Below are 11,935 nucleotides of genomic sequence, written 5' to 3'. Positions count from 1 at the left end.
TCAGGGCACTCAGGAGAAGCACCCATCTGCTTCTCCACCCTTCCCTTTCTCCTTTCTCTCTTTCCCTCCCACAGCCAAGGCTCCATTGGAGCAAAGTTGTTCTGGGCACTGAGGATGGCTCTATGGCCTCCACCTCAGGCACTGAGAAGAGCTCAGTTGCTGAACAATGGAGCAAGGGGCCCCAGATATGCAGAGCATCGCCCCCTGGTGGGCATGCTGTGTGGATCCCAGTCCAGTACATGCAAGAGTCTGTCTCTGCCTCCCCACTTCTCACTTAAAAAGAAAAAAAAAATTTTTTTTAATTAGTGAGAAAAGCCTTGACATTTTACGAATCTTTTCACGTGTCTTTACAAGCTGGTTTCTCATTCCTATCTGAACCTGCATTCACATCTCCATTGGCTGTGATGCAAGATTCACATGAACAGACACCTAAGGTGAAAAAGTAAGACCAAAGGAAAAATTTCACTCTGACAAGAAAACACTTGCAAATCCTATGTCTGAGAAGGGCCTATTATCCAGAATATATTAAGAATTCTTACAACGGTCCGACAAAGGATCCAATTTTTAAAAGAGCCAAGGACTCGAATCAACCTTTCTCCAAAGAACATAGGCAAATGGCCAATAATAAACACATGCAAACCCATCATCCATTCATGAAATGCGCCTCAAAACCACACCGAGAGCCCCTTTCTTCCCACCCACTAGGCCGGCTTATAACAAACAGATGGGATGGGGGCATGGAGACACTGGAACCTCTCCCCGCAGTCCAGCGCAGACAGATGGCGGGCCCCAGCAATTCCACTCCCGGGTAGTGCCCGCTTCCATCCCGCGCTCGCTCCGAGGACTCCCTCCTGCACTGTCACAGGAACCGGAACCGGAACCAGGAGGGAGACCACTCCCCTCGGCGTGCTCTCCCCACAGGCCCCGCCCACCAGCCCGCCACGTCCTGTCAATCTCAACCCGCCTCCCGCGGCGGAGGCACGAGGATGCTCACACGTGCGTCCCCCGGCCACCTCCCTCCCAGCCGGAATGGCCTTTCCAAAATGCACACCCACCAGTTCACCCTATTGCTTCAAACTCGGCCGCATGGGCCGTCTCCGTCCTTGGGAGAAACCTAAGAACCCTCCCAGGGCCTGGGCTCAGCGCTAACTCGCCCCGGGTGTCCTCGGCGCCCGCCCGGCCCTCGGGATACCTTCCGCGGGCTCAGCTCACACCCCGACCCCGTGCCTGGAGAACACCTCCCCGCCCCGGGCCCTCTGTCACCCAGACGGCCCCCCACCCGCCCGTGCCCCCGGCCCACCCCGCCCACCCGCGGGGACCAGTGACCCTCCGTCCGCGCTGGCAGCTGCTCCGGTGCTGTGCCGTCCTCCGCCGACATCGACGTGGCTGTCACCGCTTGACGCTCACGAGTCAATTCCTTCCTCCCGGGGACATAACGCGCCTAAGTCCCAGGCCCCAACCTGGGCTCTAAACTCGTTTTTTTAAAATTTTGTTTCGTTATTTTTTTTGCGGTGCTGGTCCGCCCTGGCGCCCGTGCCGCGTCGCGGGGAGGGGAGACCTGCTTGGAACCGAACAGAAAGGCCCCAGAGTGGGGGATCCTGCACCTCCCGGGCCGCTGGGTGATGGCGCAAAGCCCTGCGGGCCACCCCAGCCCCGTCCCGGTGCCGCCCGGCCCAGGACCCCTGGAGAAGCCCTCGAGGGCCTCCCTCCCACCGCCAGGGCCGCCCTCACCCGGCCCCGCCGCGGGGACCCTCCACAACGGCGCTCGCTGCTATGCCCCGCTCAAGTCCCCAACCCCACTGGCGGCGCGACCCAGCCATCGCACCTGGGAGCTCCGCTGCCGCCTTCGGCGCTGCGGCTGTCGCCTCCGCGTGAGACCTCAGACCGTCGCCGCCTCCGACTGAGCGCTCTCCTCGTGCAGCCGCGGGGACTGTCGGGTAACGGCCGCCAGAGCCCTGCCCACTTTTGTCACCCCTCGCGCTCCCATTGGTCAGCGCAAACAGGAGCGGCGCCGTGATTGGCCCGCTGTGCAGGCGCGCGCGGGCGTGTTTGCGCGCGAAAGGGGACCGTTGGCTGGCGTCCACTGCGACTGCGCCGGAGCGGAGGGCGGGAAGAGGGTTCGGGATGCAGGCGTCTGTTGGCCGGGCCGCCTTGGAAGCTTTTCTCGCTTTGCTGACCGAAACCGCCATCCGGGTGGCTTGGTTGAGCAAAGCCGCTGGACGAGGAAGCTGGGTGGCGCTGCTCTGGGATTGCGCCCAGAGCCCGCCAGAGTCCGCCTGTCCACCCACCGAGGCCCCACAACAGCGCCACATATCCCTTCCTGTCCACGGCCACATGTCTGCCCTCCGACTGTCCTTTAAAGTGTCGCTAGCGGGGCCAGGGCTAGGGTGAGACAGCGAGGCACTTATTTGCCTCAGTGCAAAATTTAAGGGGCACCAAGACAGTTATCAAGATAAATAATATCTTAATGCAGCGGTTTAAAAAAATGAAAAGTAATGAAAAATCCAAGATGAACAAAAGATCCAAATCAGTACTCCTAATTGTCCCTTTTGCCCCAGGCTCCATAAGGCACTGATAGCCTGTCTTAAAATGTGCATAAGGCTTTAATCACTGTAGAAAAAAAATAGAGGACTGGATAAAGAAGATGCGGTACATATACACCATGGTATGCTGTTCAGCCATAAGAGATGATGACATCGGATCACTTACGGCAAAATGGTGGGATCTTGATAACATTATACGGAGTGAAATAAGTAAATCAGAAAAAACCAAGATCTGCAGGATTCCTGGTGGGACATAAAAAGGAGACTAAGAGACATGGACAAGAATGTGGTGGTTGGGGGGGGGGGCGGGGGGGGGGGGGGAAGAGGGGGAGGGGGAAGGGTACAAAGAAAACTAGATAGAAGGTGACGGAGGACAATCTCTCTTTGGGTGATGGGTATGCAACAGAGTTGAATGACAAGATAACCTGGACATGTTTTCTTTGAATATATGTACCCTGATATATTGATGTCACCCCATTAAAATAATTTATTTATAAAAAAAAAGAAAAAAGAAAACAAGTAAATTGGTAATGTTCTAACAAAAAAAATGTGCATATTTTCATTGCGATTTTTTTTTGCATGAATTGATTTTCGCTTAGATGACCATTTTGTGTAAAAAAAACCACCTCAAATAACAGCATTATTGAAGTCGTGTTTAATATAGAAAATGCATAAAAACGTAAAGCAGAAAATACAAATCCCACCCTACCTGGCACAGATGCCCGCTTTGGGTGTTTGAGGGGAGCTGTGTGGAGAGACAGGGCTGGGCTCTCCTCCCACGTGGACTTGGCGGCCCTGTGCTCATTGACCTCTCCATTCAGGAGCTGGGGACGTTTTTTACTCCACGAACACCTGCTGAGGCCCTGCTGTGTATCAGGCAGGCCACGGAGTACAAAGCTTAAGGCAGTTCTTATCCAAGAAAGAGCTGAGACAGACAGAAGTCACTGGGGTTTGAGGCGTGGAACAGGCTGAGATGCCCCAGAGAGCAGCAGAGTGGTGGTCTGGTGGCCCGGAGGCCACCCCCAGGGAGTCCTCAGGGAATGCAGCAAGGAAGTACAGTAGAGCAAAGTAGCGGGTGCCCTTGTGAGCTGGGCAAGGAGACCCGTGCATCCTGGAACCTGTGCAATATCTGTGACACCTGGTGGACTCTGTTCATCAACCTCCCAACACACACACACACACACACACACACACACACACACACACACACTGTTTTCTATCAAAGTTATCTAGGCAATGTGACAGTATAAAGAAAAGGATGCTTTCTATCCCTGGTTAGGGCACATACAGGAACAGATCAATGTTCCTCTCTCTGAAATCAATGAATAAATTTAAAAAAAAAATTCAGAATCTAATGAAGTGGTTGTTTTTTTTTAAATTTTCTATTAATACCTTTTCTAATGTTAAGCCACCTACGAACCCAACATTGTGCTGAACTAGCCTTTTAGTACGTGGTACAATCTGACTGTTAAATTTTATTTATGATTTTTCATTTATGCTGATGAATAAGATTGAGCTTTAGCAGGCTGGGAAAACTGTCCTATTGTCTGCTCTGCCCTGCTCTCCTAAGCACTTTAGTTACAGTTTGGTGAAAAATTAGTTACAGTTTGGTCAAAAATCCTCTAGAGCAGGGGTCCCCAAACTTTTTACACAGGGGGCCAGTTCACTGTCTCTCAGACCGTTGGAGAGCCAGACAATAAAAAAAACTATGAACAAATCCCTGTGCACAATGCACATATCTTATTTTAAAGTAAAAAAACAAAACAGGAACAAATACAATATTTAAAATAAAGAACAAGTAAATTTAAATCAACAAACTGACCCGTATTTCAATGGGAACTATGCTCCTCTCACTGACCACCAATGAAAGAGGTGCCCCTTCCGGAAGTGCGGCGGGGCTGGATAAATGGCCTCAGGGGGCCGCATGCGGCCCACGGGCCGTAGTTTGGGGACCCCTGCTCTAGAGGCTGTGATCAAAGTCAGTAACGTAACAAGTGCATTGTTTTCATTTATTACTGTCCTTTGGGAGTAGGGGACAGCTATCTATCATGACTTTGTATAACTGGGCCCTGGGACAGCAGAACGTAGAGCTCTGAAGGAAAGGAAAATGGTGGAACAAGGACGTGTTGATGGAGTGGGTGAGGGGTGGGCGGGTCAGTGAATGAAGCGATGGTATTGCTGATGGGCTTGCAGTGTGGGGGCCGCCACTGAAGAACACCTGAAGACCCTCTGGGGTTGGTCCTCTGAAGCAAAGACGAGCCCCGAACACCCAAATCCGCAACTTCCAGGGCCTTCTGTAACGGGAGGAGGATGGACGCTTCATTTCTGGACTGTGAAGAGTCAAGATACTAAAGAGCATTGTAGGGAGGGATGCTGGGGCTCATCTGCGGACAGCCCTGGGAGCAGGGGACTCAGGCTCGCGTCCACACGCGTGTGCCCCGCCTGTGGCTAGCACAGTTTCCCATAGAGCGTGCTCTGCAGAGTCCTGGGCTCGGAAGGCTCCGTGAAAACAAGGGCTCCAAGGCCAGTGCGGGAAATTGTGGGAAAATGGCCTGAGAATGGAATGTGGCCTGGAACAGATATCATTCGTGCGGACGTAGGCACGCCAGGCCCCTGACACGATTACCTGCACAAGAAGCTTCCTGCTGCAGCCTGCGCGGGCAAGCGAAGTCCTGAGTGGGGGCGAGCGAAGTCCCGAGCGGGGGCCAGCGAAGTCCCGAGCGGGGGCCAGAGAAGTCCCGAGTGGGGGCGAGCGAAGTCCCGAGCGGGGGCGAGCGAAGTCCTGAGTGGGGGCGACGGAGGATGAAGGAAAACACAGAGACATAGAGAGAGTATGGGCCAGGTGGGACATGGTGCTCTGACGGAGACACAGTGGCCCCGAGCCTGGAAAACCCGTTTATTTCAAACGCTTAAATGACAGGGTACTGTGCCGGGGGTGGGGGTGGGGGTGGGGGGTGGAGGTGATAACTATGTAGCGCTCCATCCTGCAAGCGTTTCAGGACACCCTGGGCCTGCGGTAGTGCTGTGTGCGTGCCACCCTGCTTTTGGCGTCAATACCACAAACAGCCTTCAGGTTGTTTTAGCGACTTTGCCCTGCCAGGTCACTCAAGGCCGAGCAGAGCCCTTCCTCTGCTCTCAGCTGTGCGTGGGCCAGACGCATTCAGGGGCAGAGGCTCTTTGCAGCTTCTGGACTCTGTCTGCCGCTTCCTCTCTCCCCCCAATGCGTGCTTACAAGCCAGTTGGTCCTGATGTGCCAGAGGATGAGTATGTGCTACCTCGTGTACTGAAGCTTTATGATAAGTAGATAAAGACAAATAAATACGATGAGGACTCGCATATTGGGGCTCTCAGTCCTTGAGGCTGGGAGACCCCTGGTCCCATCTTTTCTGCATCTTGCGTCTGTGCTTTCTTTAAGTTTTGCGGTGCTTTCTGTCCTCGGCAAAGCTGGTCTGTAAACGAAACGGCACCCAGTCCATCTCGCGCTTAAGGAATCTGATGACACTCCCATGCACGTGCTCCTCAGCAGGCAAGCCCATCAACTGTTTTAACGGACTGTTACCAAAGTCTGTTTAGAGAATTCTTTTTACTTAGAGCCCTTATTAACATGCCTAGGAATTAGTGGTTCATGCAAACACTTTGGGAACCATTGGGGTCATAGTAATAATACTAGTCACTATAAGGAAGAAGCAATATAAGCTACCATTTCTTTTTTAAATTTTTTTTAAAGATTTATTTATTTATTTATTATAGAGAGGGGAGAGAGAGTGAGAGAGAGAAGCGGGGAGGAGCAGGAAGCATCAACTCCCATATGTGCCTTGACCAGGCAAGCCCAGGGTTTTGAACTGGCAACCTCAGCGTTTCCAGGTTGACGCTTTATCCACTGTGCCACCACAGGTCAGGTCATAAGCTACCATTTCTTGAACGCTTTTCTTAGTATTGGGGCTCCTGGTGCTGAACAAGGCAGATGTCATAGTGGAACAGTGGTACCAGTAGGGACCGTGACCATAGTGCTCAGTGGCTTAGATACATCTTGGAAAATGTGCTCAGCCTTCTGAAGCAGTTTCTATAAAAAAGGGTCATGGATGCCACTGTGAAGAATCATTCCTGTACACATGTAAATATAGTGAATCACCAGTCGCTGAAGCTGTTGAAAGAGAAGACAATAAGTTGAACGATCTGTGAGTGTGATGGAGCTTTGCCAGTGCTCATGGAGTGAGTGTGATGGAGCTTTACGAAGATTTACTTACTGTTAACTTCAACTTAAGATTTTCACGGGAAAAAAAAAAGGAAATGCTTGCCAAAATGCTCGACAATTGAAGTAAAAAACCTGTCAGTGTGACTTGTTTTTTCTTACCAGTGGTACTTTGCATAAGTTAAATTGGAAGCCTCTAGAAAAACACTTATATGTGATCTAAGCAGTAGTGAGGAATTATGTTGAATGGAAAACTTTTCAAATTACAAGTCAATAATAATGATTTTTTTACACATGAATCACTATATGGAAGATTTTAACTGTAACCAATAGCCTCTTTTAAACCAGTTGCCAAAACTACAAGAAAATTAGGAAGAACCTTTTGTTGAGATTGATCAATTTCGAGTTGCGTTTCCATTTATGCGATACCTCCTTTGAATTTGATATCAGTAATCCTAGATCAATATGAGAGTTGATGAATTTTTAAAATTTGGACAGATGTAGTTTCAAAACCAATAATGCTTTTGCTTTAAAGTCAAATCAGCTCTTCCAAAAAATATGAAGCAGTTTTGTCTGTGTACCTGTAATAGTACATGTAATAGGAAAATGATTATTTTTGGTATTCAGTTTATTTTTGGAAAACTTTCAAATACATTTGGAACAACTTGGATATGTCAATCCACTTTTTCCAAATGTACATTTTGTGAAATGTAAACACAAGATGAAATATTTATGATGAAAACAGCCTCAGATTGAAATGTGTGGTAAATACAATATAAAATACATGTACTGGTTTTTGAAGATTTACTATGAAAAAAGAATGTAAAATAGCTCATTAATAATTTCAAAATATTTACTGCATGGTGAAATAATACATATTGTGGATATAGTGAATTAAATATATTGTTAAAATGAATTTCTCCTATTTTTTTTTAAATGTAGCCACTAGAAAATTTTAAGTTGTTTATGTGGCTCATATATTATACTTCTATTAGACAGTGCTACTCTAGGTATTCGAATGGTCAGGACTTGTTCATCCTTCAGGTTTCAGTTTAAAGGTCACCTACTCCATGAAGCCTTCCCTGACCACCCAGCCCAAGTACCAACCTCCCCAGACCTATACTCACCTGACCACGTGGACAGTAGCTCACTCCATTCCATTACCTGGTTTTGTCGTGCTCATGATCTGAAATGTTATTTACTTACTATTTACAGGTTTATTGTCTGTGTTGATCACTGGAATAAGACTGTTGAACCCTTGTGGCTTGAGTCAGTCCTCGATCAATAATAATGAGTTATCATGAACTCCAGAGAGGTCATTGTCCGGAAAACTCACAAAGTCATTCTTGATAAAAATCATGGAAACACACACACACACACACACACAATCTGTTTAGGGTAAAAACAAGAATATGAAATATACTTTGAAAGTCACAGTGAAGGACAGACACCTGCTTCCTGCACAGAAGAAAGTCCCGGCATGAACGCCCTGTCTGGCAGCGTGTTCTCCTGCCTCAGCGTTCTGAGCCGTCTGTGCCCAGCAGCCGCCTTTTCTGAGACCAGGTTTAGCGGCCCCCCACCAGGTCCCCCTCGTCCGTCTTGTCCTCACGCTTGCTCTCACTGCTGCAACACTCGTATATCTACCCTTGCCTTTTCCCACGCGTCTTTCTTTGCTGAATCTCAGTGCTGCTTCAGGCACGTTTTTTCTGGGTCTGATCTTTTTACCTTGGGTGTACAGAAGTCAGACACCTCTTTTCACATCCCTCCCCGCCCCCAGACGGCCCAGACGATCCACGGGAGGAGGGAGCAGTCTTCGTCTTGTTCCTCTCTATGGCATCTGAATCAGATTAGACCCAGGCTGTCAAGATAAGGAATTAAAAGCTTTTGGTTATGGAGACATTACACTGCGGTATCTTACAACCACATTCAACAAAACCGTGGCCGGCGAGGAACTACCGCTCTTCGTAGCCACGAAATGCCACGCTGTGTGAGGCGGGAGAATCCACTCAGGGAGCAAAGGAGGTCTCGTCCTGGGGCCAGCATACCCTCATTTTGCTACAAGGAGAGAAGCTCAAGCAGTGGACAGTCTAGGCGCCCCTGAACTGCAGGGAGGGGAGGGAGCCCGACACGGTGCTGTCCCCGGACGGCGGACCCGGGCGGGGCTCCCTGAGTGCCACGGGTAAAGGTGGGCCCAGGAGGCCAGCGGTGAGGGCTGAACACAGACCGCAGGGCCCCCTCCTCCCTCACTATTCTAAGCCCTGGCTGGGTAGCTCAGTTGGTTAGAGCGACATCCCGATAGGCTGAGGTTGTGGGTTCGATTCCCCTGGTCAGGGCACTTACAAGAATCAACCACTGAATGCATAAGAAATAAGTGGAACAAAAAACTGATGTTTGTCTCTCTCCCTCTCTCTCATTATCTTAAATACAGTGTTGGAACCTCTTGGGATTTAGGGAGTATTGATACCAAATTCAAATATTTCTAGTTCAAGACTCTTTGCCCAAGTCTGTGGTGTTCTTGATCCTATGCCACCCACGGAGACAAGCAATTAATTGCAAAGGAGGACAAGCCCAGCCACAGTCAGTGGCATCCTACTCAGGACAAGGAGTGCCTGCTTAGCATTTAGTGCCCCTGGGGATCGGGTAGGAGTCATCTGGCAGGTGGTGAAGGGGTGGCAGTTGGGGACCAGCCACACACAGAGGTTCATGCCAGCCAGTGGATGGACCGGGGCAGGTATGAGCCTGGAGCTTGGGGCCAACTGTGGAATCCCTGAGAGGTGGGGAGCTGGGTGGCAATCCAGTCCTGGAGGCTCTTAGGAACAGGTAAGAACCCCTGACCACTGAGCCGGGGTCCTCTAGATCACGAAGTATCCTCTATGCCAGGGTGGGGACCAGGTGTTCCAGACCAGCGGCTGCAAGTGCAGCGAGCCCTGCCGGTCAGTAGACAACAGCTCTGTCACCTTCAAATACCCAGACAGGCAGGCGAACACGTGTGCCCTATCGTACCTGGGCCATTTGGATGAACACGACCAATGCTGGCACTTCCGTGTGAAGAAACTGGCTGGCTAACGGCTGGTACTCTCCAGCCCCCATTCCACGCAGCCTTCTTGTGCGGCTGTGCATGGTCATTCTGGTCCCCAGGACCACAGTCTCCTTATAGTATTCTCTAAGAGCTCAGTGCTGGCCATGGCTGGTTGGCTCAGTGGTAGAGCATTGGCCTGGTGTGTGGAAGTCCCAGTTGGATTCCCGGTCAGGGGGCACACAGGAGAAGTGCCCATCTGCTTCTCCACCCTTCCCCCTCTCCTTTCTCTCTATCTCTCTCTTTCCCTCCTGCAGCCAAGGCTCCACTGGAGCAAGGTTGGCCCGGGCGCTGAGGATGGCTCCATGGCCTCTGCCTCAGGTGCTAGAATGGCTCCAGTTGCTGCGGAGCAACGCCCCAGATGGGCAGAGCATTGCCCCCTGGTGGGCATGCCGGGTGGATCCCAGTCGGGCGCATGTGGGAGTCTGTCTCTCTGCCTCCTTGCTTCTCACTTCAGAAAAATACAAAAAAAAAGAAGAAGAAAAAAGAGCTCAGTGCTATACAAAGCAGAAACCCACAGGTGCTAGAGAGTAACTTGAATTTAAAAATATCAACAGTAACACCATGGAAAATAGCATTGTATTGCAATCCTGAACCTCTGTGCCTGACATCTTTCGAGTGGGCTGCCTTATGTTCTAAGCGCCATTTCCTTCCAAAAATGAAAACCGCTCGTAGGAAATGTGTGCCAGGCATCTTGGCCTCGGTTTTCACCCACTTCTTCTCTTTCCCCTAATTCAGGCTTCTGCACCCCATCTCCCAACTCCCTGTGGACATTCGGCACAATGTGTGTGTGTGGGGGGCGGGGTGAGGGCCACTGGCATCTACTGGGCAGGGGCCAGGGACGCCGCTTGACACCCTGGGAGGCACAGGACAGCCGCCCAGCCAGCCAGAGTAACCTGGCCCAGGATGTCAGCGGTGAGAGTTTGGGAAACGCTGGGTCACAGGGATGAAAAAGCCAGCCACAATTTTCCCATGGCTACATCAGCAGGAAAAGCTGTGTTATGAAATAAGTCAAGAAGTCGTGCTCTATCTTCCTCTGAATTAGGGGTGTGTAACACGGACTCACTGTCTCCGTTAAAGATTGGAGCGAGAGGCAGAGACGTCCTTAGAGCCACCGACTTGGGGAAGAAAGGCTATCTTCCCAGGGCTGGTGAGACAAGCATGAGTGGTGACTGCAGCTGTGGGACTCCCAGCCGGTCCCCTTCCCTGGGCTCCAGTCTCCTCACCCACATTACGAGTTTGATAAAGGCATCTCTCTCTCAGGGCAGCGATTTTCAATCCATGTCCACAAGAATTTTTTTTTTTTTGTATTTTTCTGAAGCTGGAAACGGGGAGAGACAGTCAGACAGACTCCCGCATGCGCCCGACCGGGATCCACCCAGCACGCCCACCAGGGGCGATGCTCTGCCCACCAGGGGGCGATGCTCTGCCCCTCCGGGGCGTTGCCCTGCCGCGACCAGAGCCACTCTAGCGCCTGGGGCAGAGGCCAAGGAGCCATCCCCAGCGCCCGGGTCATCTTTGCTCCAATGGAGCCTCGGCTGCGGGAGGGGAAGAGAGAGACAGAGAGGAAGAGTGGGGGTGGGGGTGGAGAAGCAAATGGGCGCTTCTCCTATGTGCCCTTGCCGGGAATCGAACCCAGGTCCCCCGCACGCCAGGCCAACGCTCTACCACTGAGCCAACCGGCCAGGGTCTCCACAAGAATTTTTAAAATATGCAATAACTGACTAGTCAGGGGCACCGACCTCTTTTCCCCTTAGATCGTCACATAAAATAAATGGTAACAGCCTGACCAGGCAGTGGTGCAGCGGATAAAGCGTCGGCCTGGGACACAGAGGACCCAGGTCCGAAACTCCAAGGTCACAGGCTTGAGTGCGGGCTCATCAGCTTGAGTATGGGGTTGCTGGCTTGAGTGTGGGATGATAGACATGACCCCATGGTCGCTGGCTTGAGCCCGAAGGTCGCTGGCTTAAGCAAGGGGTCACTCACTCTGCTGTAACCCCCAGTGAAAGCACATATGAGAAAGCAACCAATGAACAACTCAGGTGCCGCAACAAAGAACTGATGCTTCTCATCTCTCTCCCTTCCTGTCTGTCTTTCCCTATCTGTCTCCCTCTCTGACTCTCT

The sequence above is a fragment of the Saccopteryx leptura genome, chromosome 7 (genome assembly GCF_036850995.1).
Source record: "Saccopteryx leptura isolate mSacLep1 chromosome 7, mSacLep1_pri_phased_curated, whole genome shotgun sequence".
NCBI classification, from domain to species: domain Eukaryota; kingdom Metazoa; phylum Chordata; class Mammalia; order Chiroptera; family Emballonuridae; genus Saccopteryx; species Saccopteryx leptura.
This window is presented reverse-complemented; position numbering follows the sequence as displayed.